At 39.6% G+C, this 26907-nt stretch overlaps 1 protein-coding gene and 1 long non-coding RNA gene across 29 annotated transcripts in view; one reads left to right on the forward strand and one right to left on the reverse strand.

The window, feature by feature from the left end:
• LOC147369958 (uncharacterized) overlaps nucleotides 1-26907 on the reverse strand; it is a 111575-nt gene that overhangs the window by 66090 nt on the left and 18578 nt on the right. The window lies entirely within an intron of this gene.
• The window catches only part of LOC147369959 (uncharacterized), a 650726-nt gene that overhangs the window by 33190 nt on the left and 590629 nt on the right, over nucleotides 1-26907 (forward strand). Inside the window, exon 4 of one of the 28 annotated variants that reach the window (XR_015168224.1) lies at nucleotides 11040-11157. The exons of the other annotated variants lie outside the window; for them this stretch is intronic. The gene's annotated coding sequence lies outside the window, so the exon portion shown is untranslated. Of the gene's footprint in view, nucleotides 1-11039; nucleotides 11158-26907 lie in introns of those variants that run through there. 28 annotated transcript variants of the gene reach the window in all.

Genomic DNA, 26907 nt, shown 5'->3' on the forward strand with positions numbered 1-26907 from the left:
GGACTAAATCCAAATCTGGAAACTCATTTTTTATTTAACGTATATTCTTAATAAAAAGCAAATACAGGCCCCTACTCCCAACTTCCATTATCCGAATTCTTGTCCACAGCTCCCTAATAGAAAGCAATGAACTATGAAACAAGTACACATTTGTCTGTGGTGACAATACATCCTGGTTTACCCTGACAGTCTGGGTTTATGCCTATTGTTTAAGCATAGTTATTAATAGCACCCTCTCTTCGAAATGTTTCCATCTGGGTGATAAATTATCTGGGCGCCTTACATATAGCTCACTCAATCAGCATTCCCTCTGCAAGTACTATAGGGAAACCTCACGATTGGAGTGTGGTCACTTTATATTTAGAATGCTCCCACAGCTACACACGAAAGTAAGTGTATTGAAATATCAACCAGCTGATCAACATCCCTTCCTTAAAAACAAAATAATAGAGATTTCTAAAGTATTTCTGTTTAACTCCATCAACACAGAGGCCCCATTAAACAAAAGTAAAAACCCTGTACTTTTCCAGCTTAAAACCTGCATTCTTTATCTGTTTCTGCTAGAAACTAACAATGTGGCCTTGAACAAGACATTTGGTTTTTTGTGATCAGGTTTTTCTCCTTTGCAAAAGAGTAGATTAGAGTAAGTGGTCTCTCTCATCTTTTTGAATAACAATTCTGAAAGTCTATATTGCTACTTTCTCTAGGCATTTTACTTAACCAGTGCTTTGCCACTTCTATCCTTCTGCACTGTCTGTTTGAAACTAAGCTCATAGATATCTAAGACCAAATCTACCGAATTCACTTTTGCAATTTTTACTTAACCATCATAATCTATACGTGTGATAATTAAGTATCCTTTAAGTTAGTCTTGATTCCAGCAATATTTATGTAATATTTACTATCTGTGAAACTCTGTCCTGGGCACATGGATCATCTACTAGTTAAGTTTTTACTAATTAAATTTCATTTATTTGGCCATTGTTCACTGTCTGTAGCCCACCAGGCTTCTCTGTCCATAGAATTCTCCAGGCAAGAATATTGGAGGGGGTGGCCATTTCCTTCTCCAGGGGATCTTCCCAACCCAGGGATCGAACCCAGGTCTCCTGCATTGCAAGCAGTTTCTTTACTGTCTGAGGCACCAGGGAGGCCCTTGTCTATGAGATATTTGGGCTATTTTGAAAAATACATAAAGGATTATTTTTAAGACTTAAACAGATCACTTGTTTTAAAGCATGCATCTGCCAGTTATATGTGTATTTTTAAGGACAAATGCAAAGTTTTGTGTTTAAGCTAAAAACAATATGATTAGAATTACCCATCCCTTTGTTCAATAAGCGTGTATTTAAATATCCACTATATCCTGGAATGGAGATAAGCTCTGAGAATACAAGGGCAGATAAATCCTAGTCCCTCAGGTAGTTCACAGCCTAGTGCACCTGTGGAATAACCAGTCACATCACTAACAGATGGGCTTCCCTGGTGGCTCAGAGGGTAAAGAGTCTGCCTGCAATGCGGGAGACCTGGGTTCGATCCCTGGGTTGGGAAGATCCCCTGGAGAAGGAAATGGCAACCCACTCTGGTACTCTTGCCTGGGAAATCCCATGGATGGAGGAGCCTGGCAGGCTACAGTCCATGAGGTCTCAAAGAGTCGGACGCGACTGAGCGACTTCACTTTCACTTTCAGTAATAGGTAGTGGTTCAGAATTACACTAGTGCAGGGGGCATAGGGAGTGTAGACTGTGGTCACCCGATTCAGGATGAAGCATAAAGTGGCCTCTTGCCTCCACTTTACGTCTAAATGCAAGGATTGGTATCTTCACCCTTTTGGACTGTTTGCAGATAGATGGGCCACAGTGAACAAAAAATCTGTATTTCATGGTGTACACTTGTGCTCTTGTTTTATTTATCCACCCCCATGTATTCTTTTATAGAAGCACATTTTTATGATACCCTAGTGAAAGAAACATTGACAAATGAGGAAACGTCTTGAGGAAAAGTGTCCAAGGCAATGAAGGTTGTAGAAAATGTGTCATGTGAGGAATGGCTGAGGAAACAACGCTGGGTGGCAAGCATGGTTTGCATCATATCTGACATCTTTCAATTGCAAGGACATCATTTTAAAGTAGGAAGGGGCAAATGCTATACTCCAAAGAGCAGAGCGTAGAGAGATTGGTGTTTTTAAAATCCAAGGAAGCAAACCTTAATTCAATATAAGGAAGAACTTTATCACTTACTGGCAGCAAAATAGATTGCCAAGTGAGAGAAAAAATGTGTCAACAGAAGGCGTGTACAAGTGGAAGGTGAGTCACAATCAGTGACGTTAGAGAGGAGCCTGATGCTCCTGGTGATGCTTAGAATCCAAGGTCCCCTAGTGAAACAGTTGTGAAATGGTCCTCCGCCTGGCCAGCATCCCACTCTTCTTCTGGTAGTAGCATTCTGTGTTGAACCACTTGTTCACTTCTGCGAGGTTTTAGATTTGACAGAGCCACAGTCATTTTCGGGTTCTAGCGATGGGAATGTCCTCCTGATACAGGCATTCAGCGTCCTTCAGACTCTTGGCCAAGAATGGCACATGGATCATATGCTGGGTAAGTCTGTGATAGTCCTAGGACTTTTTAAGAAACTGTTGGGTAAAAAGAATTATTTTTTGCCGAGAGAAAAAGATGTAGGCCCAGAACTTCTGACAGCCGTCTTTCAAGCAGTAGGAGAGGGCTTGCCCAGGAATGAAACGAATACAAAGGAAAGTGTTGCCCACTCAGTTGTTGCCCAACTGAGTGCAGACTGCACTCAGTCTGCATCAGACTGAGTCCTGATGATTTTTAGCCCCTGTAGCCAGCAATTCCTGAAGCCAGACTAACTGGATCTTTCAGTTCTGTTTGCCAAACACATTCCTTTTTTAAATTTTAGCCAGTTGAATTGCATTTTTATTATTTGAATCAGAAAGAATCCTGAAAAATACAGGTACCACTCAACAAAACTTGATTGTATGATTATGTATTCTATAAATCTAGCTTGGCAGATTTTTCATAATTTCTTGTAGCTTTCTAACATCTCTAGTAATGCTTTGTTGGTATTTAGATGTCATTACTTACTGTAAGTACTTAGAAATTATAAAACTTCATTGCTTTTAAAAATTGGTATTTTTACATTGACCTAGAAAGTCCTTCCTCCTGTGTAATTTGAATTAATGAGGTTTTATTGCAGTGTGCACATTATCTCAACCTAGTGATCCTCAATCTAAAAGTAGTGCTGAAGCATATATCTTATTTTTAGAATTCTTAAATTGATGAATGGTATAATTTTATCTGAGCTAAAGTTGCACAGACTTAACAAATACATTTTGCTTAATATTAAAATACTTCAAAATAAGAGGTCTGTTTCTTTTAAAAACAGATTTTTTTAAAGGGATCATTTTGAAGGTATTTTTAAAAAGTGATTCATAAGGTTGACAAAATTGTTGGAAACCACCTCAACAGATGCTGTATTAGTTGGGATTCTTGATTTCTAACAATTCCAGCTAGAGTTAAGTAGAAAAGGAATTTATTGAAATGACTAGTTTACAGGCACGCTGGGAGGGTGAGGGAGCCCAATTTCAGGTTAAGAAGCCAAAGGAAAGCTCTAAACTAAGTCTCTGTCTTGTTTTTATAAGGAAATAATTGCTGTCATTGTCATGATCACAAATACACAGAAAAAAAGTTTCTTGCATCACTAAGTACTTGGTCAAAGTCCAGCTATGACTTTAAGTCTCAAGAAACTGTTCCATCTTTAAGGGAAAGTGTTAAGTGTCTGAGCTTCGCAGGTGGCTCAATAGTAAAGAACAGACTTAATGGACGTGGTGGGGGAGGCGGAAGGGAAAGGAGAGGGTGAGATGTATAGAGAGAGTAACATGGAAAAACTTACATTACCATATGTAGAATAGCTAGCCAATGGGAATTTGCTGTATGGCTCAGGGAACTCAAACAGGGGCTCTGTAACCATCTAGATTGATGGGGTGGGGAAGGGAGATGGGAGGGAGGTTCAAGAGGGAGGGGACATATGTATACCTGTGGCTGATTTATGGTGATGTTCGGCAGAAAACAACAAAATTCTGTAAAGCAATTATTCTTCAATTAAAAAAAAAAAAAGTCTGCCAGCCAATGCCAGAGACACAGGAGACATGGTTTTGATCCCTGGGTTGGAAAGATCCCCTAGAGAAAGAAGTGGCCACCCAATCCAGTATTTTTGCCTGGAGAACCCCATGGACAGAGGAACCTGGCGGGCTACAGTCCATAGGGTCACAAAAAGTCTGACACGACTTAGCAACTGAGCACACAGGCACACTAAGCACCTAGCATTATCAGCTTCTAAAACAATAGAATCTCTTTGCCCACTCTACTACACCAAAGCAGAGAATTCCCCAAATATAGAAAGGGGCTTGGTTGCTATGTAGCCAAAATGAATCATAAATTTCCTGTATAAGTCAAACCTTTGACAGCCCAGCATCAATTTACACACTTCTCTTGCATTTATCCTAAAGTAACTATTTTTCCCCATATAAAGGGAATGAGCTGAAGTCTTATCCAGATTGAAATCCAGGCTTTCTGGAAGATGTCCAGTTCTTCTGGAGTTGTGCCATGGTCTTGTCTCAATATTCTATAAATTATCTACTAATATTTAAGTTAACCACCAGAAAAATACACTACATAAATCACTGGAGAAATGGAGGAAAATGTAGGAAAACTTGATAAAATATATAAACACACCCGAAAGACTATATGAGTAGATACAATCCTTATTTCTGCAACTTACTTTTGGTGCTATATTTGAATTGTTGTTGTTTTAAATAACAGTCTTTTTTTTTCAAAAAGTAATTTTGTTCCTTTTGGCTGTGCTGGGTCTTTGTTGCTGCATGGGCTTTTCTCTAGTTGCAGTAAGTGGAGGCCACTCTCCAGTTGTGGGCTTCTCATTGGGGAGGCTGCTCCTTTGGGGAGCGCTGGCTCTGGGGCATGTGGGCTTCAGTAGTTGTGGCTCCCAGGCTCTAAAGCACAGGCTCTAGGGTTGTGATGCGTGGGCTTGTTGCTGCACAGTACGTGGGATCTTCCCAGACCAGGGATTTGAACCTGTGTCCCCTGCAGTGGCAGGCAGACTCTTTACCAGTGAGCCACCTGGGAAGCCTGTATTTGTGTTATTGACTTGCCTCCTCTGTTAACAATTTCATGGTTCTTTTGCCCTTAGCCAAAAATTTACCTATGAGTTCATCCCTGAGAAAAGGGACCCCTTGACTATCTTTCCTATATTGGGTTGTCGTGGATTGCCTTTAACTTTTACTCTGCAAACGGCAGTCTTGAAAAGCACCTCGGAAGATCACTGGGTTTCCATCAACCCCTTGTTGACCCCATTGTGGGAGAGCAGCACTCTTTCCCCATTACAGCTGCAATCAATCATTTCTGTCACTCCATAATCCTCTTTGTAACTACTCATCCTGTGGTTTCAGAATCAGAATCAGAAAAGTGGCACTCTCAGCCTCCAATTCCATTAATCTAGTCAATCTTTACTTGATTCCAAGGCAGCAACATCACCCACCCCCAGCATACTAAGACTCCTAAACCCAGGGAGCCTAAAGGGCTTGGAATAGGATATAAAACTTTGGTGAGGGAGCCGTTAGGTGAATATGTGGGAGGGTGCCCCTTACTTACCAGAGTCCCTGTATTCTGGCTGTGGAAGCATCAGTACCATAAATGTTTACTGGTTCAGAGCACATACCAAATGTAACATACTAGCACCCCAACTTCCAAGCTAGTGTAAGAACTATTTCAGGTATTGTTCCAAAATTCTGTAAGATCAGCTGCTGCATTATAATGGGAATACACGATAAAATAATTCCATAAGCTCTAGTCCACTTTCTCCTTTCACCATAAATTTCTTGATTGGGAGTTCTGTCGTATGGTGTTTCATGGTGGAGAATACACATAATAAATCTGTGAATGGGGATTCTGGCAGAAAGGACAGGAAAAACAAATACAAGCATAAAATAATCATCTAATCATTTATTCCCAGATGTGTACTTCATTTTGGAAGGAGTTCAATAAAAACAGGCCACCAGGAGGCTGGTTAGTCTCCAGAGAGTAGCTCAAGCCCAGCTGGGGGCATTATCATCCTGAAATATATTTAGCAGTTTTCTTCCCAGGGCCAGTTCTGGTTTGGGGTTTTGGGGGGAGATTTCCTTGAGTAATTATGCCAAATTCTGGTTCTTCAGCTCTCCCAATAATCCTATGAGGTACTCAATATGTTATTACTGCTAACTGCTACTGCTAAGTCATTTCAGTTGTGTCCGACTCTGTGCAACCCCATAGACGGCAGCCCACCAGGCTCCCCCATCCCTGGGATTCTCCAGGCAAGAACACTGGAGTGGGCTGCCATTTCTGTCTCCAATGCATGAAAGTGAAAAGTGAAAGTGAAGTCGCTCAGTCATGTTCGACTCTTCGAGACCCCATGGACTGCAGCCTACCAGGCTCCTCCATCCATGGGATCTTCCAGGCAAGAGGACTGGAGTGGGGTGCCATTGCCTTCTCTGCAATATGTTATTATAACTGCTTAATTCAACAACAGTTAATGTCAAGAGCTTATAACTAAGTAATAAGTAACCTTCCTAAAATAGATACGTTTATGCAAGTTGGTTATGAGTCAACATGACACAAATTGAGTCTTCATCTGTTTATTCCAAGTCACCAAATGACTGTCCAATAGGCACCTTAATCTTAATGTGTTTAAAATATAACTCGTTTTTTCTGCCTTTCCTCTCCTAGTCCTCTTTATCTTAGAGTACGATGCCACCATGCTCCCTCATGCTCAGGCCCCAACCATAGTCTTTTTTCCCCTTGTTTCTTGTCATTCTTTTATCCACCCACATCCAACAAGTTTCCATAGTTTTGCTTTCAAAGTATAATCTGAATCTACATATTGTCTCAGTTTCTACCACTGTCATTCTATTCAAAGCCTTTACCATTTCTTACCTGAACCACTGTATTAGATTTACAACTAGGCCCTCTGTTTTCACTCTTTTCCCCAAGTGGTCATTCAGCACACAGCAGCCAATATATTTTAAAAAGTTAAGTCGGATCATATCATTCCTGTTATGGACTGAATATTTGTATCCCCGCCTCCATGTTCATATGCTAAAACCTTACACGGTCAATAAGGTGAAGTCGCTCAGTCGTGTCCGACTCTTTGCTACCCCATGGACTGTAGCCTACCAGGCTCCTCCCTCCATGGAATTTTCCAGGCAAGAGTACTGGAGTGGGTTGCCATTTCCTTCTCCAGGGGATCTTCCTGACCCAGGGATTGAACCTGGGTCTCCTGCATTGCAGACAGACGCTCAGAACCTCTAAAAAATAATTAAATTTAAATGAAGTCAGAAGGATGGAGGCCCTATTCTAATGTGCTTAGTGTCTTTATAAAAAGACATATCACTAACAATTAAGTATCCAAAAATGAAATCAAACAATCCCATTTATGATAGCATTTACCAAAAAATAAACAAATAAATAATTATGAATAAGTTTAACCAAGGAGGGAAAAAAATCTGTACACTAAAAACTATAAGATTCTGATGGTCGCTCAGTCGTGTCCGACTCTTAGCGACCCCATGGACTGCAGCCTACCAGGCTCTTCCGTCCATGGGGTTTTCCAGGCAAGAGTACTGGAGTGGGGTGCCATTGCCTTCTCCAAAGAAATTGAAGAAGACACAAATGGAAGGATACCCCATGTTAGTGGATTAGAAGAATTAATATTGCCCTATCACTTTATCCTCTCACTCTTCTATTCTTCTTAATAATGCTAATCTCCACCTAAAATTGTATGTTCATCATTTTACTTGTTTTTCTAAAGTATCTTTCCCACTGGAAGATAAACTCCATCAGGGCAAGAGTCTAGCCTGTCTTGTATACTATTATATTATAGGAATGTGCATATTCCTGTTGAAAATTCTAGCCTTCCAGATATTGGTTTTAAAAAGCCATGCATGATTCAAAAACAACTTTTGCACAAAGTTTTAAAACAAAGAACAGACAAAGTTTCTTTGTCTGAAACAGCAGACAAAGTTTTTAAAACTACATATTAAACTGAGTAGTAAAAGCTTTCTAGGAAAAATCAATAACATTTTAAGTCAAGAATTGTGCTAAAAATATAACACTGCAGAGTAATGCACAGCATGACTTCACCAGAAATACATAGGAAGGAAAAGCCCTCAGCGTACGACTTATGATAGAAACACCTTAGAAATGCTTCTTAAGGGACAATTAAAATCGCTGTTCAGTGAATTAACTTAGTTATGAAACGGAAACAGACTCACAGACGTAGAGAACAGACTCATGGTTGCCAGTGAAGGGGAGGTCAGGACGGGGTGGATTGGGAGCTTTGGATTAGCCGATGCAAACTCTCATATATAGAATGGATAAGCGACAGGGTCCTACTATATAGCACAGGGAACTATATTCAATAGCCTATGGTAAGCCATAATAGAAAAGAATATAAAAAAGAATGTATATATATTTCAGAAATGTGGTCTGTAACTCTTAATACATATTACATCCCATATTTTAGAATACAAGTTCTCCAGCTGACATTAATTTTGTTGCTCCCACACTTTAGAAATCAAACATTGCTACAATGAATATCCTTTTGTTGTTCTTGTTGTTCAGTCATGTCCAACTCTTTGCGACCCCATAGACTGTAGTATGCGCGGCTTCCCATCTCCCGGAGCTTGCTCAAACTCGTGTCCATTGAATTAGTGATGCTGTCCAACCATTTTGTCCTCTGTCGTCCCCTTCCCCTCCTGCCTTCAATCATTCAATCAAGGTCTTTTCTAATGAGTCAGCTCTTCACATTAGGTGATCAAAGTACTGGAGTTTCATCTTCAGCATCAGTCCTTCCAGTGAATATTCAGGATTGATTTCCTTTAGGATGGACTGGTTGGATCTCCTTGAAGTTCAAGGACCTCTCAAGAGTCTTTTCCAACAACACAGCTCAAAAGCATCAATTCTTCAGCGTTCAGCCTTCTTTATGGTCCAACTCTCACATCCATACATGACTACTGGAAAAACCATAGCTTTGACTATACGTACTTTGTGAGCAAAGTAATGTCTCTGCTTTTAATATGCTGTCTAGGTTGCGTCTTTTAATTTTATGGCTGCAGTCACCATCTGCAGTGATTTTGGAGCCCAAGAAAATAAAGTCTCTTACTGTTTCCATTATTTTCCCATCTATTTGCATGAAGTGATGGGACAGAGTGACAATATATAGCCTTGACACACTCCTTTCTCAATTTTGAGCCAGTCCCTTTTCCCATGTCTGTTTCTAACTTTTGCTTCTTGACCTGCATACAGATATCTCAGGAGGCAGGTCAGGTGGTCTGGTATTCCCATCTCTTGAAGAATTTTCCAAAGTTTTTTGTGACCCACAGAGTCACAACAAAGCCTGTATATTGTCACCCTGCTTATTTAACTTCTATGCAGAGTACATCATGTGAAATGCCAGGCTGGATGAAGCACAAGCTGGTATCAAGATTGCCGGAAGAAATATCAATAACCTCAGATATGCAGATGACACCACCCTTATGGCAGAAAGTGAAGAAGAAGTAAAGAGCTTCTTGATGAAGGTGAAAGAGAGTGAAAGAGTTGGCTTAAAACTCAACATTCAGAAAACTAAGATCATGGCATCCAGTCCCATCACTTAATGGCAAATAGATGGGGAAACAATGGAAACAGTGAGAGACTTTATTGGGGCAGGGGAGTCCAAAATCATGGCAGATGGTGACTGCAGCCATGAAATTAAAAGACGCTTACTCCTTGGAAGAAAAGCTATGGCCAACCTAGACAGTATATTAAAAATCAGAGACATTACTTTGCCAATAAAAGTCCATCTAGTTAAAGCTTTGGTTTTCTAGTAGTCATGTATGGATGTGAGAGTTAGGCTATAAAGACAGCTGAGTGCTGAAGAATTGATGCTTTTGGACTGTGGTGTTGGAGAAGACTCTTGAGAGTCCCTTGGACTTCAAGGAGATCCAACCAGTCTATCCTAAAGGAAATCAGTCCTGAATATTCATTGGGAGGACTGATGTTGATGCTGAAACTCCAATACTTAGGCCACCTGATGTGAAGAACTGACTCACTTGAAAAACACCCTGATGCTGGGAAAGATTGAGGGCAGGAGGAGAAGGGGACGACAGAGGATGAGGTGGTTGGATGGAATCACTGACTCGATGGACATGGGTTTGAGTAAGCTCCGAGCTTGGTGATGGACAGGGAGGCCTGGTGTGCTGCAGTCCATGGGGTCACAGAGTTGGACATGACTGAGTGACTGAACTGAACTGAACACAGTCAAAAACTTTAGTTTAGTCAATGAAGCAGAAGTATATGTTTTTCTGGAGCTCTCTTGCTTTTCCTATGATCCAACAGATGTTGGCAATTTTATCTCTGGTTCCTCTGCCTTTTCTGAAACCAGCTTGAACATCTGGAAGTTCATGGTTCACATACTGTTAAAGCCTGACTTGGAGAATTTTGAACATTACCTTTCTAGCATCTGAAATGACTGCAGTTGTGTGGTAGTTTGAACATTCTTTGGTATTGCCCTTTTTTGAGATTGGAATGAAATCTGACCTTTTCCAGTCCTGTGGCCACTGCTAAGTTTTCCAAATTTGCTAGCATATTGCGTGCAGCACTTTCAAAGCATCATCTTTTAGGATTTGAAATAGCTCAGCTGGAATTCCATCACTTCCACTAGCTTTGTTCATAGTGATGCTTTCAAAGGCCCACTTGACTTCACACTCCAGGATGCCTGGCTCTAGGCGAATAATCACCTAGAGCCATAATCATCATGGTGACCTGGGTCATGAAGATGTTTTTTGTACAGTTCTTCTGTGCATTTTTGCCACCTCCTCTTAATATCTTCTACTTCTGTTAAGTCCATATCGTTTCTGTCCTTTATTGTGTCCATCTTTGCATGAAATGCTTTAACCCACTCATCTCATCCTAAGAATTCTTTTTTTTTTTTTTTTTGAGGATGAAGCTATAGTAAAAAAGAGAAAAAAAAGAAGAAGAAAGAAAAAGGGAAAAACCCAAATGGCATGTATCTGTGATACCTTTAGGTTGACAATGTAATAAAGATTAGCCACTGGAGACAAAGAAAATCCCAGTTAGACATTTCTGTACTTTTGTAAATTCTCCTGCCTCTGCTCCCTGCGGCAGCAGCGCTGACTCTATGAGCAGGCGGCAGGGCAGTTTGCTCACATTCCCTGCTTAGGCAAGAAGGGTGGCTTGAAGCAACCAGGAAGACAGGTTTAAGTTGGCAACATCAGTTTCCTGATTTGACCCTGTGAATGAAGCATCTTCACAGGATGTGGGTCAGTGAATCAGTAGGTCTTTATTCAGTGCTTACTTGGTGTCCAGATGCTGTTACCTCAGCTGCGTAACGCTGGCAAATGTAAAAGTTAGAGGCAAGAAAACCAAAAGGCAAAAGCACAAACCCTGAGCATAGAAAATCATATTACACTGGAGAAAACTTTAGTACCAGTAAAAACTAGATCACTGTGTTCACAATTACATGAAGGAAAGAATCATTCACAGCTGTAATCTATTGATTTAAACCAAATGTAACTGTCCGACATATGCTGAAAACACTGGATTTGTTGTTGTTCAGTCGCTAAATCGTGTTCAACTCTTTGTGACCCCATGGACTGCAGGGGGTCATGCCAGGCTTCCCTGTCCTTCACTATCTCCCAGAGTTGGCTCAAACTGATGTTCATTAAGTTGGTGATGCCACTGGATAAATATATATATTAAAGTGTTTTGCTTTTTATTTCCTAATGAGAATGCATATTTATTTTGATGAAAGAAAATTCCATACATCACCCCTCAACTTCTCATTTTTCTCAAAATTAAGCAATTGTTGAAAACATTTAAAAGCTCAAATTTGAGTACAATCAAGCACTGTGAGACAAAGCCTGGAATTGTAGTGATTCCTAAATGCACTCTAATGGCAAGAAGAAGGTGGTGTCAAGCCCGCACCAAAGAAGAATCCATTGCTGTTAACAGTCTGATGTTCACATTCAGAGAGGATCTCTCCTACTGTCTCAGCTATTTTCACATCCTTGGTCTTGGAACCTCCTCCTCTGGTCTTGCATCCCTGTCTCTGGTTCAAGAGAGACTAGACGAGGCCATATGCACAAATTTGCAGCAATGTCTCAGCCTTGAATATGTTATTTTATGTGTGGGTCAAGTCCTTAGAGCCATGAGCATAGAAAACCATTATGGTTTAGCACCATCAGATATATCCACAAAGTTAATGAGATCAAGTTGCTACTTTCACATCCCCTTAGCAGAGGCCACATCTCTTACCCCACTGAGAACAGCAACAAACAGATGTGTAAGGGGCCCATGACACATTTTTTTCCCCATCTCAAGAGTTTGCTCCTGCACTAAAAGGTAATTCTTCTTAATTCAAAAGTAGATCCCCTACTCTCTCTTGCAATATTTTGTTTCATAAATTATTTCCTCAAAAGTGAAAGTTGCTCAACCGTGTCTGACTCTTTGTGACAGTCCATGGAATTCTCCAGGCCAGAATATTGGAGTGGGTAGTCTTTCCCTTCTCCAGAGGATCTTCCTAACCCAGGGATTGAACCCAGGTCTCCCACACTGCAGGTGGATTCTTTACCACCTGAGCCACCAGGGAAGCCCAAGAACAGTGGAGTGGGTAGCCTATCCCTTCTCCAGGGGATCTTCCCAACCCAGAAATTGAACTGGGGTCTCTTGCATTGCAGGCAGCTGAGCTACCAGGGAAGCCCTTATATCCTCAAAAACTTATTTTAATATTATCCTCCTTTCCCCTGTTAAACAAACTTAATCCTACTATTATAAAATGTATAATTGAAACACTTTCCTCAACTTTACATCTACTCACAGTTGGCCACCCTGTTCCTCTACCCTTCACAGCCTAGCTCTGCAAAAGAATGGTCTTCAGTCTCTGCCTACATTTCTCTCTTTTTCTAAGTTGAAGTACAGTTGGCTTCCCTAGTGGTTGAGATGGTAAAGAATCTGCCTGCAAGACAGGAGACCCAGATTTGATCCCTGGGTCAGGAAGATCCCCTGGAGAAGGGAATGGCAACCTGCTCCAGTGTTCTTGCCTGGAGAATTTCATGGACAGAGGAGCCTGGTGGGCTACAGTCCATTGGGTTGCAAAGAGTCAGACACGACTGAGCAATTAACACTTTCACTTTTCATAGTTGATTTACAATGTTGTGTTAGTTTCATGTGTTCAGTAAAGTGATTCAGTTATATATATATATATAAATACACAACTGAATTATATTTATATATAACTGAATTATATACATTATATAATTTTAATTGAATTATATATATTACATACATAATTACATTATATAATTCAGTTATATATAATATATATAATTCAGTTATCTATATATACATATAAACATATATTCTTTTTCAGATTCTTCTCCATTATAGGGTTTTACAAGATACTGAATATAGTAGTTTCCTGTGGTATACAGTAGGCCCTTGTTTATTTCTTTTATATTTAGTAGTGTATCTGTTAACCCCAAACTCCTAATTTACCCCTGCACTCACCCATTTCCTTTCTGATAACCGTTAAGTTGTTTTCTATGTCTGTGAGTCTGTCTCTGCTTTGTCTCCACCTCAGTATATCCCAGTTCTTCCTTCAGTTCAGTTCAGTCGCTCAGTCGTGTCCGACTCTTTGCGACCCCATGAATCGCAGCATGCCAGGCCTCCCTGTCCATTACCAACTCCCGGAGTTCACTCAAACTCACGTCCATCGAGTCAGTGATGCCATCCAGCCATCTCATCCTCTGTCATCCCCTTCTCCTCCTGCCCCCAATCCCTCCCAGCATCAGAGTCTTTTCCAATGAGTCAACTCTTCGCATGAGGTGGCCAAAGTACTGGAGTTTCAGCTTTAGCATCATTCCTTTCAAAGAAATCCCAGGGCTGATCTCCTTCAGAATGGACTGGTTGGATCTCCTTGCAGTCCAAGGGACTCTCAAGAGTCTTCTCCAACACCACAGTTCAAAAGCATCAATTCTTCAGTGCTCAGCCTTCTTCACAGTCCAACTGTCACATCCATACATGACCACTGAAAAAACCATAGCCTTAACTAGATGGACCTTTGTTGGCAAAGTAATGTCTCTGCTTTTCAATATGCTATCTGGGTTGGTCATAACTTTTCTTCCAAGGAGTAAGTGTCTTTTAATTTCATGGCTTCAGTCACCATCTCTGGCTATTTTCCTTGTGGCTCAGTTTCTAACACCGCCTTGGTGAAACTCATCAAAGACTTACCTATTTTGAAACCCCTGGGTCCTTTCAGTCCTCATCTTAATAAAATTATCTTCTATGTTTCTGTGGTAGAAGTTGGACCACTTCCTTCTGGAAACCCTCACATCTCTTGTGTCCAGAGACAATTTCTCTGACCACTTCTTCTTTATCTTCCTTACTGGTATCTACTATTTAAATGTTGGCATTTCTTTTCTATATTTCTCCACAAATTCTCCTAGGAAATTGTATGTGCTGATACCTCATAGATCTACATACCCCCTCCCTGCCTTTTATGTATCCATTCTATATTCTCCCCCATATATCCAGTTGCCTTTGAGCATGCTAAGTCAGTGATGTCAGTGGTATCTGACTCTTTGAGACACTATAAACTGTAGCCCTCCAGTCTCCTCTGTCCATGGTATTCTCCAAGCAAGAATGCTGGAGTGGGTTGCCATGCCCTCCTCCAAGGGGTCTTCCTGACCCAGGGATCAAACCCATGTCTCTCATTCTGCATCGGCAGGCAGGTTCTTTACCACTAGCGCCACCTGGGCAGCCCATCCAGTTGCTTAGTCTCTTATCTATCCTGTAGTCCCAGACAAATCAGGCTCAACACATCCAAAGTAGAGATCCCCTAGCTAACAAAATTTCATCCTGTGTCCGTTTTCCTTATTTTAACAAATGCCAGTGCTAGTTCTATGTCAAATGGTTCCTTGCCATCTCTATTTGTATTTATTCTGTTACCTCTGCTGAAATTACACTTTTGTCCCACATGTCTGACTAGGAGAGCTTACTCATCTTCAAGTTTGAACATCACCCCTGTCATGAAGCATTACCAACCTGGTGCAGTAAAAGTAACTACTGCCTCCTAATCCTTAAAGAGATGTCGAGAATAGTACCTGCAGCACTTAACTGTGAATGAGAAGCAGATTCCAGCACAGGGGAAAGCCTTAAGACAAGGAAGAACCACAAGAATTCTGTGTGGCTGGAGTTAAAGGGATCGTGGCAGGAGAAACAACTGAAGAACTTAGGGTCCTAATCAAGCAGGGTCTCATAGGTTATGGTAAAGACCTGCATTCTATCCTGACTACAATGGGAAGCAAAACATTTTCTAAGGCTAGAAGTGACAGGATCCAAAAATTAGGTTTTAAAATGATCTCCACAGCTAGGGTGTGAATAGATTTCAAGGAAGCAAGATTATTAAAGAGGTAATCAGTAAGTCATTACAGTAATCCAGAGGAAAAACAATGGTCACTTAGGCAGGGGTGGTGGTGGGAATGATGGAGAAGAGAGTCAACGTTTCTGACAGATTCTCTTTTACAAGCAAACAAATGAGACTATGTTGCTTGATTAAACTAATAATGTTTCAGGATGTTTTATGGTCATTACTGGCTGCATCCTGTGACCATCTGGAGATCAGAATGACCAGCCAAGCCCTGTGTCTTCGCACACACACACAAACAACTTTTACAAAATTCATTGGCATGTTCCTCAAAGTTTGCTGTGTTCTTTGAACTCTCGTGACCTTGGGAAAATGCTTTGCCCACAGAAAACTTTTCAGCCAATGGAGCTTGGACTCTTCTTAAAGGTCACACGGACTCTTGTATGAAAAATGCTATTTTGTACATTTCTGTTCCCTTTGTTGGCTCCAGATTCTACACTTCTGTCATAGGGCAAGCAAAGAATAAAGGGAGATGAGTGCATAAAATGGGTTTCAAGGACAAAAGTATCTGGGCTAGCTCTGAATTCAAAGCTATAGACCCAGTTGCAAAGATACTTCATTATTAAATCAGTTATACAATGTTCATTCCATAAATATTTATTGAGAACTGATTATGGTCTCAGACCCATGCTAGATGTTAGGGATGACAAAGTAATTGCCCAGAAAGGAACCCATTATCAGCCAACAGATGGACACTTTTTGTCAACAATACATCAATTTCCATCCTACAAACACAGATAATTTTTTAAATATCACATAAAAAATAGAAGTATGGCTTTTTTGACTACCAGCTTTATATAATCAAAGGGAAATGAAAAAATAGGCTATTTTCTAATGGATTTACATATCTTGCAAATTTGAATAGTCTAAATTCATCTGGATTGGCTATCTTCCCACTATCCCTATGTCTGCTAATTAGTTATCAGTTTTTTCTTAATCTGTTTCTACAATGGATCTAAAAAGATTTTTCACATTTCTTTTAAAATACAATAGTTGTTGTTGTTCAGTCTCAGTCATATCCGACTGTTCGTGACCCCATGGACTGTAGCACTCCAGGCTTCCCTGTTCACATCTCCTGGATTTTGCTCAAATTTATGTCCATTGAGTTGGTGATGCTATTTAACCATCTCAACCTCTGTCGCCTCCTTCTCCTCCTGCTGTCAAACTTTCCCCTCATCAAGGTGTTTTCTAATGATTCAGTTCTCACATCAGTAGCCAAAGTATTGGAGTTCCAGCTTCAGCATCAGTCCTTCCAATGAATATTCAGGGTTTATTTCCTTTAACATTGACTGGTTTGATCTCCTTGCAGTCGAAGTTACTCTCAAGAGTCTTCTCCAACACCCTAATACCATAATAGGAAACGTTGTTGAAGATGACAGCATGACAGCATATCTATGTGGGAATAAATTTCCCTGAGAACACCTTGAAATATTATTTTTAAAAAAGCTCTCAATGAGAATATAGCTCTCCATCATAAGGAAGGAAAATCACCCTATTTTATTTCATTGTTGAAAAGTATCTGATCTCTGGGGTTTTAAGGATGACTTGAGTTTGTTCTCTCTGGAAAATGGTCTTATCAGCTAAAATGCTTGCAAGATATTTTCTTAGCTATTTATACTAAGCTAAGACATGATAGCTGAAACATACTTTCAGTGTTTAGTAGCCTAGGTACAAGTGAGCAACATTTTTATGCTGGGTTTGTCTGTGTATCTTCTCTGTTTCTGATTTTTATGGTTACTGTGAAATCTCAAATAGAATAGAATCCTGAAAGTTTTTAGTCATTGGAACTTCCTCACTAATCTTTGTGTTAATTCATCTACTTATTCAGCATATATTCATTCTTTATCATGTGCCAGGTGGTGAAAGAACATAGTGGTGGCAATAAAGTAATAAGCAAGCTGAAAAAATCCTTACCTACATAGGCTTGCACATTGTAGTGGCTGGAAATAGATAGGATAAGAACAGTCAAAAAAATATGTAGTGTGATAAGTGCATGGAGAAAAAATAATCCAAGAAAGGAGATAATGGCATGTTGATTAATAATAGAATGGCAATTATTACAAGAATAATAGAAAGGTGATTATTATAAGAATAAGCCTACCTATCTCGTTATCACAGTGGTTTCACAGACTTGAATATATACTTGTTTATTACTTATAAATGTCTATAATAGCTAGGATATCCTATGGGTTCATATTATATTCAAAACAACTGGTTCTATCTTTTACATATAATCAATCAAATTACATACTGAAATTGTGCTATGATAACAGTAAGAATGAGGTTTTCTTTGTAAATTTCCACTGTGACACTCGACTGTGGTCAAATTATAACATCTTAGAACTTTGTTTTCATTGCTCTGAAGTGAAAGCTGACTTTTGTTGGCTCTACCAAGTGAAGAATATAATTACCTGGCCCCTGCCAATGTGTATTCATTTGCTTTCCAGTATACACCAACCTGAACCCTACATTTGAGGAACTTTGGTCTTCTATATCAGGTTTGGCTGAGGTTCTAGGGAAGGCAATTCTTGCTTGACATCAGGATAACCTGGAGCAGACCAGAGCCAAGGTGCTTGATAAGATATTCATTTAATTACATTACACATCTCTTTTACAAACATACTAGATTGCTCAGAACTTCCCATAATTTAAAATTCCCAGTAGCTGTTTCCTAATTTTCCAAACTCATTGATCTCACAAACACTGAAAATACTCTTCAAGGACACGACATTTTGAATAATATTTTCCAATTCTAAATCTGACTAGTCATTCTAAACCCAACTTACAAATTTCATTGCCTTCCTACAACTGAAACCACATCCATGTTTCCTTCTCTTGTTTTCCTCCTAAATAGTGATATGCTGATCAGTGTTTAACAGCTGACTTTCCAAGGTAAGAAGAACAAATTTACAGTGTTTTCCATTTCTGTGGTATAACTCTTCCAGTTGGTGGTGGTGTTTAGTTGCTCAGCTATGTCCGATTCTTTGTGGCCCTCACAACCCCATGGACTGTAGCCCACCAGGCTCCTCTGTCCATGGGATTCTCCAGGCAAGAATACTGGAGTGGGTGGCCACTTGCTTCTCTAGGGAATCTTCTCAATCCAGGGGTCAAACCCATGTCTCCTGCATTGGCAGGTGGGTTCTTTACCACTGAGTCACCTGGGAAGCCCATAATTCTTCTACCAGGGCTGATCTTGAACTATCAGTATGATGTCGCTGAATGTGGGGTTGGAAAACACACATTGGTTCTCAAGAGTCAGTTTGCACCAGTTCTGGCGCACCATTGACATGACTTACCTCTTTACATTCCACTGAAAGGTACACAGAATTTGACCTGTGAAAACTTTAACTGTTTCAGGCAGTTTTGGGGATTGTAGTTGAGAAGACTGGGCATAAGATATTTGGATCTGGAATCTAGTTTATAGACAACTGCCCCAGGTACAGTCTTGTTTCATATCAATAATAATTATTATTAATGAAAATTTTATACCTCCAAAGAAAGAACTATAGATTTATTTAAATTACAAATTCCTATCCTATAACACATTCTTAATTGGTTAAAAATAATATTCTATCCCCCTATACATTCTTAATTGATTAAAAGAACTATTATTTTTCACTGAGAGGTAAAGACTTTATGAAATTTTGTCCTTGGCATCCTCACATAGAAATACTAGCCAGTTCACCATCAGCTGGCCAGTGCATGATTAACATCAGAAGTATTATAAACATAGGAATATTTAATTATAATGATGGTTGGTTACTTTCATTGTTGAAGGAGAAGAGTGTGTTTTTCTTGAAGATAACTCAAAATGAGCTGTTTTGAAATATTATACGAAGTCCCCAATTAAAAGTATTTTAAAATTTTGAAAGCTGAGTTGAGAAATAGCAATATTTTAAACTTACAAAATATTACACAGTACATTAAGTTCCACTTCATGCTTGAAATTACACATGATATCATACAAACAAACAAATGTTTTGTCACTGCACAGATATGCATGATCTTCCACTTGCAGTTTCTTTCTAGCACCCACTCCAGTCCTCTTGCCTGGAAAATCCCATGCACGGAGGAGCCTGGTGGGCTGCAGTCCATGGGGTCGCTAAGAGTTGGACACGACTGAGCGACTGAGCGACTTCACTTTCACTTTCTTTCTACATGCCTGAGAGAGAGTAGATAGTTGACAATGACCTTTGAACAAGCATCATTGATAGGTAGCATGAAAACACAAGCAAAATATGTATCTAGAATGTTTCAAGTAGTGAGCTGGCACTGAAGAAACTGTTCAGAAAATATTTGTTAGGCAATATCACACTTATTAGAAATATATGCGATATTTTTATTTCAACTGTTAATTACTTGAACTATGAATTGGAAATGGACCAAAACATAGTATTTTTGCTTTACATTATATTTTTAGACCCATTAATTCATTTGATAATTTCCATCTACACATGTAAAAATATTCTGAAAATGGAAACATTTTAAAATTTAATTTTATTGGCCTATCACCCCTCCAAAATTTAAATGTTTCCCTAAAATTTTTGCATCAAAATCACCAGTTTAAAACTCTTATTGATCTTATCTCAAAGGAAACTGAACTTAATAATAATACTTTTCATTTAAAAAATGTCTGCTCCTGTGATTCTAGAATTTGTATCCCCATTTTACACATGTACACACTGGTGATGTGTGATGAGTTAGAACTCAAGTGTAGATTGTTTTTAACTAAAAATTCAAAGCATTTTATGACACTTGTTGGAAACAACATTTATTTTTGAACCTATTACTGGAGTCTTCCCCCAAATTTTATGGAGACATGAAATTTCCTTTGAATGCTTTTTTCCTTTTACTTTCTTAATTGTTGATGATTCAAAGTTTCCCTTCTTACACTGCATTTTTGTGTGTGTGATGTCTAGTAGAATTCTTCCTACCTTGTTCTCCATATATGTCTTAGTTACACTTGGATTTTTTGCATTTTCATGAAAATTATGGACCCCGCTTATCACGTTATATACACACACTAGAATTGGAATGAGAGGTGGAAAAGTGTGCTGGAAAGAAGAATAAGGAGAGATATTGAGTGGTTTTACGGGGCATGTCGAGTACAGTGGTCGAGAGATCCACCCCTACAAACTTGGTCTACTCTACTAAGTTGTATCAGACAAAAGAAGGAAAAACAAACAAACAAAAAAAATAGATGCCTTCTTTCCTCTAATAATTCAGCTCTTAATAGACAAAACTGTTTCACTACAAGTAGCTAACTCCAGCACGAGGCCTCCAAAGATGGGGATGATGTTCCTCACCATTTGAGGTCACTGAAAAAGAAATCAACGTTAGAGTTAACAGCAAAGTCCGTGCTTAGCACCATAAAATCTCAAGGCTCTGTGGTGGAAGAATGCAGTTAAATAACACTGGCTGGAAAGAAGGACCAATATATGCTTTGCTTTTCAATTCTTTCTGATGAGACATTAGACTCATAAATGACCAGACTTCCAGAGACTGCCATTTTAGGGACTGTCAATCAGAAGCAGAATTGAGGATCTAAATGTGTGCATGTCTGGACTCCAAGACTGCTAAAATTGTTCCAGCTGCCAAACAGAGGAAGTTGAATGTTTTGTCAGCATGCAACAGAGGGGTAAATGAGGACAGCCCGGCTGCGTGCACAGCCACAGTTGCCTCTGTATGTTCAGTTCACGTCACAGGTTTCCTTCCCTGCAAGTCAGCTCTATCTTTCCCTCCTTTATGCTTAATAACACTCATATATTTAAATTTAAATGTAAGTTCTTTGTATATTTGTGAATGCATTTAGATGTGTGGGTTTTTTTTTTAATCTTTTTTTGAGATAAAGCTTGTTAAGTTTAGAGATCATCTCTTCTTCCCTTATAACTCATGTGATCCGATTTGAAATAATATGAACCATGGAACAGGGCTATGACACAGAACAAAAAGCTTGCTGATTTCCTCAGCTCTCGGCAGGAGTGGTGGGGGTTGGGGCGGGGAGGGCAGTGCATTACTGATTCTAAGGAGCCTAGAGCTTCAGATTTAATGACTTATTACAAGTGATAGGAAACATTCATACAGAAATTCTTATCTGAGACCCTCGCCCAGGGCCAACAAAGTTCATTTTTTTCCCCTCAGTAGGACAATTAAGAAAAAGGGAAATAGTAAAGAAACTTGCTTCTCTTGATCTTAACTCTGGATGAGGGTGGGAATTCTTTCTTGACAGTATTTAACCTCAAGCTAGCCCCCAATCTGAATTCGGGTCAGAATTGCTACTCAGTGTTGCTCAAAGTGCCCAGCTTAAAATTTTACATCAGGGACTTCCCCGGTGGTCCAGTGGTTAAGACTCCACATTCCAATGCAGGGGGTGAGGGTTTGATTCCTGATCAGGGAGCTAAGATCCCACATGCCTCATGGCCAAAAAAACAAAGCATAAAACAGAAGAAATATTGTAAAAAATTCAATAAAGACTTTAAAAATGGTCCACATTAAAAATTTAAAATACCATGATACTTAAAAAAAAAATTACATCAAAGCAATCCTAGGTCGGCAATGTTCCCAGGAAGCAGTGATAGAACAAAGTGTATGGTTCTTAAATCCAGGTTTCAAAGAGTTCTCACAGATACATTTCCAAGGAACAGGAACACAACATGAAAAATCTCAAAACATATAACACAAAAGGCCACTCTGAACAGAAGAAACAAGAAGAAAACAAAATGATATCACCACAGGAGATATCACCACACCAAAATTGCAAAGATGCTAAAATTATAGCTACAGAATATAAGATAATAAGCTTGTTTAATGCATTTAAGATAATTATTTTTAAAAGAACTAATAGATTCTAAAAATAAAATATATAATAATTAAAGTTTGAAATTCTGCATTCAGTTGAAAGAGTTTATACACATAGCTGAAAGGTGAATTAGTGTGCAAGACTTAAGAAATTGTCCAAAAGGAAAAAAAATGTCCAGAATTGTGCACAGCTGTGTGTACAATTGCTAGTAGAAAATAAGTTTTTAAAATGTAAAGGAGAATACTCTAGGATTGAGAAAAGATACAAATCTTTACATTCAGGAACATAAGGAACCCCAAGCAAGATGAATGAAATCCACACCTAAGATCAAATCAGATCAGATCAGTCGCTCAGTCGTGTCCTACTCTTTGCGACCCTGTGAATCGCAGCACACCAGGCCTCCCTGTCCATCACCAACTCCCAGAGTTCACTCAGACTCATGTCCATCGAGTCAGTGATGCCATCCAGCCATCTCATCCTCTGTCGTCCCCTTCTCCTCCTGCCCCCAATCTTTCCCAGCATCAGAGTCTTTTCCAGTGAGTTAACTCTTCGCATGAGGTGGCCAAAGTACCGGAGTTTCAGCTTTAGCATCATTCCTTCCAAAGAAATCCCAGGGCTGATCTCCTTTAGAATGGACTCGTTGGATCTCCTTGCAGTCCAAGGGACTCTCAAGAGTCTTCTCCAACACCACAGTTCAAAAGCATCAATTCTTAGGCGCTCAGCCTTCTTCACAGTCCAACTCTCACATCCATACATGACCACAGGAAAAACCATAGCCTTGACTAGACGAACCTTTGTTGGCAAAGTAATGTCTCTGCTTTTGAATATGCTCTCTAGGTTGGTCATAACTTTGCTTCCAAGGAGTAAGCGTCTTTTAATTTCATGGCTTCAGTCACCATCTGTAGTGATTTTGGAGCCCAGAAAAATAAAGTCTGACACTGTTTCCACTGTTTCCCCATCTATTTCCCATGAAGTGATGGGACCGGATGCCATGATCTAAACTCATAGTTAAACTGCAGAAAAGAACAATTGCACCAAGAACAAAAGAGAATGGGAAGTCTAAATAGGACTCTGAAAACCAGATGCATTTAGCAGAACTCAAGAAGCTTCCTACTCTAAAATGACAGCCATTGTCATCTATACATGCTCAGTTGTGTCCAGCTCTTGCAACCCCATGGACTGTAGCCTGCCAGGGTCTGCTGCCCATGGAATTTTCCAGGCAAGAATACTGGAGTGTGTTGCCATTCCCTTCTCCAGGGAATCTTTCCGACTCAGGGATAGAACCAGGGTCTCTTGCATTGGCAGGTGATTTCTTTACTGTCTGAGCTACAAGGGAATCCCCCAAAACGACAGTAGAGAAAGCAAAAAGAGCAACCGAGTATATATCCCTCAAAGTTACTAGTATTCTCAACATTGCTAAGATCTCATCATTTTGGAAGTGGGAGTCAAGTTGGGCCTAAAAAAGAAGGACCTAGTCACCCAGAGCCTTACAGCCAGAGGACTGCTCTTCTTGCTCTAGCAGAACTCTGGAGGTTTATTCCCTAGAGAGACTAGAACAGTGTTTTTCTTGACTGGAGGGCTCAGGGCACAGCTGAGGGCAGAACTGGCTACCACCCTGAAAACAGAAGGATTAAATGAAATGTTTACAAACTGGCTGCTGAGATACCATCAACCCCCACCAGCCTCCTGACTCTGAAACATTAGCAGTCAGGTTTCAAAGGCAAGGAAGGAGAAAGGAAGAATCTCTTCTGGGGAATCTTCCAGGTCTCATTAAAAAAAAAAAAAAAACACACAATAGGCAAGATGACAGGGATTCCCTAATAAAATGGTTTAGACAAAACATTTTAAAATAAGCTCGCAGTCAATAAGCCCCAGACATGAAAACGGAACTCAGAACATATTGTTAATGCCCCATCCTTAAATGAGAGTGAGAGGCCAAGGATCACTATGAGATACTGAAGAATATGAGAGTCACCCAAGCCAACAAAACAGAAAAGAGCATTTCCAAGAAAACAGAGATCACACAAAGAGGAGGAAAATATTTTACAGTTGTTAAAAAGATAGATAAATAAGATGGTGTAGCCATAAAAGAATCTGAGTCTTTAGTAAAAGAACAGATGAGGAAAAGGAACTGTATAAGAAAAACCACCCTGTTTTTTTCTCTCCTGTGTCTCTCCTTTACTACTCACAGAGAATACTCACTTTTGATATTCTGATCACCAAACATGTGGAGGTTTTCCTCTACATCAGGCAACTCTCCATGACTTCAACTGGGTGTCCTATAGTTTAACTTCATACTGCCTGGAGATAGTGTCAGATGCCACAGGTTAAAAACTCAGTTCCACAAGATTGCCCCACCCCTCTTCATCTGTCAATCACAAGTAGTAGGTCCCTAGGTTACTTCTGTCCAGTTTGGCTACAAAATAGAAGTTCCCGTGATCCCCTTTTCAGGCTTGATTATTTCACTAGAGCAGCTCACAGAACTCAGGGGAACACTTACTTCTGTTTACCATATATGAAAGGATATGATAAAGGATGCAGATGAACAGCCATATGAAGACGTACACAGCGGGAGGGCTTGGAGTGTCTGAGAGTGGAACCATCTGTCCCCATAGGAGTCGGGGTACACTACCCTCCCGGTGTGGATTTGTTCACCAACTTGGAAGTTCTCTGAACCCATACTACTGGGATTTCTATGGAGGCTTCTTTACATGAAAGTGTAAGTGAAGTCACTCAGTCGTATCCGACTCTTTGTGACCCCACGGACTGTACCTTCCAGGCTCTTCCGTCCATGGGATTTTCCAGGCAAGAATACTGGAGTGGATTGCCATTTCCTTCTCCAGGGGATATTCCCAACCCAGGGATCGAACCCAGGTCTCCTGCATTGCAGGCAGACTCTTCACCATCTGAGCCACAAGGGAAGCTCTTCTTTACATAGGCATGATCAATTAACTCCATTTTCAGCCTCTTTGCCCTCTCTAGAGAAGTAAGGGGACAGGGCTGAAAGCTCTAAGCTTCCAACCGTGGCTTTGTCTTTCCCAGTGTCACCACATAGAACAAAACATGCTTTAATCATTTAGAAAATTACAAGGGTTCTAGGAGTTCTGTGCCAGGAACAAGGGGCAAAGACTAATATATATACATTTCTTTTATCTCATAGAAGCCACTGGAAATTATAGACATGATAGAAATTAGAAGGACTTAAAGACAGAATTAAGACAATGAATGTCCCAGAAAGTACAGCAAAAAGGCAAAGTGATTTATTTAAAAATGAGAGAAAATTGTTAAAAAGTTCGAACACCAGCCCATCACATTCAAAGTTCAAATTAAGAATAGATAATCATCAAAAAATTAATCCAATAACATTTTATAGAGCAGGAGCTCATGAATTTTCAGAATGAAAGGGCTCACTGAGTGCTCAGCACATGGATAAAAATAAACCCACACCGAGACACGGTTGTGAAATTTCTGCAGACAAAGAGCTTCCACAGAGGGTGAAAAGCAGGTTACAAAGGATAAAGAATCAGAGTGGCATCAGGTGTCTGAAAAGCAACACTGGAAGCCAGACGGTAGTGAAATAGTGCCTTCAAAATCCTGAGGTAAAATTTTTTCCAACCTAGAATTCTATACTCTGTCAAACTAGCAACATTGGGAAGGGAAACACAGGAGTTTCTAAGACAGGAGTAATGTTTTTCTTTTAGGCTTGCTGGAGAGTACACATTACACTTTAAGGCATACAGGTGAGTTCTATATACTATTTAAACTAATCTAGCACATTGTCAAAAGGAATAATTTTTAAAAATTAGCAACTAATGTTAATATTAGAACAAAATGTTAGAATTCGATGGAGTCAAATGCTGGGTACATGGATGTTGGTTATGTTATTCTCTGTACTTTCTTGTATATTTAATATATATTATGATAAAATAGATTTTTTAATTTATTTAAAGAATAAAGGTTTGGAATGGAGATAATATGGAAAAAGAGAGAATGAGTAATAGCTCACTAAAAGAACATTCTCTCTGTCCAAGATTACAAAAAGACTTCCTCATGGTAGGCTCTGATCTTTATTACCTTATCTTTGTCATTTTTATTTTATCTGCTGAGGACCTTATGAATCCCAAGCAAATGGACTCAGTGAATAGTCTATTCCACGTACAAACCACAACATAATCCTATCTGTCAACTTAAAGATCTCTTGGCTTTTTACATATGCTAATTCAAACTGCATGTTGATGCCTTTCTTCTTCTGATATTCTACACTAGAAACAGGAAGGCTGTCATGATCCATCCAGTGCTGTCATTATGTTCTTAGAGTTGACTACCTTGTATGGATGAGCTGGGCTCTAACCACTTGGTAGTAAGTTTCTTAGTAAGTTTCTATCTTCTTTTCCAGTATCCTCATTAGTATATTGATAATAGCGTCTGGTTTATAGAGGTTTTCTGAGGATTCATGTTAGCTATTATTTATTATCATTATTTACAAATGGCAGAGTTGTATTGTCATTTAAAAAAAGTGGTCATCATAGTTCTCTAATACTGTTACATAAATGCATAATGAACAT

Source organism: Bos grunniens, chromosome 7 (genome assembly GCF_055505025.1).
Source record: "Bos grunniens cultivar Pamir isolate PY7600 chromosome 7, Bosgru_T2T1.0, whole genome shotgun sequence".
Lineage (NCBI taxonomy): Eukaryota > Metazoa > Chordata > Mammalia > Artiodactyla > Bovidae > Bos > Bos grunniens.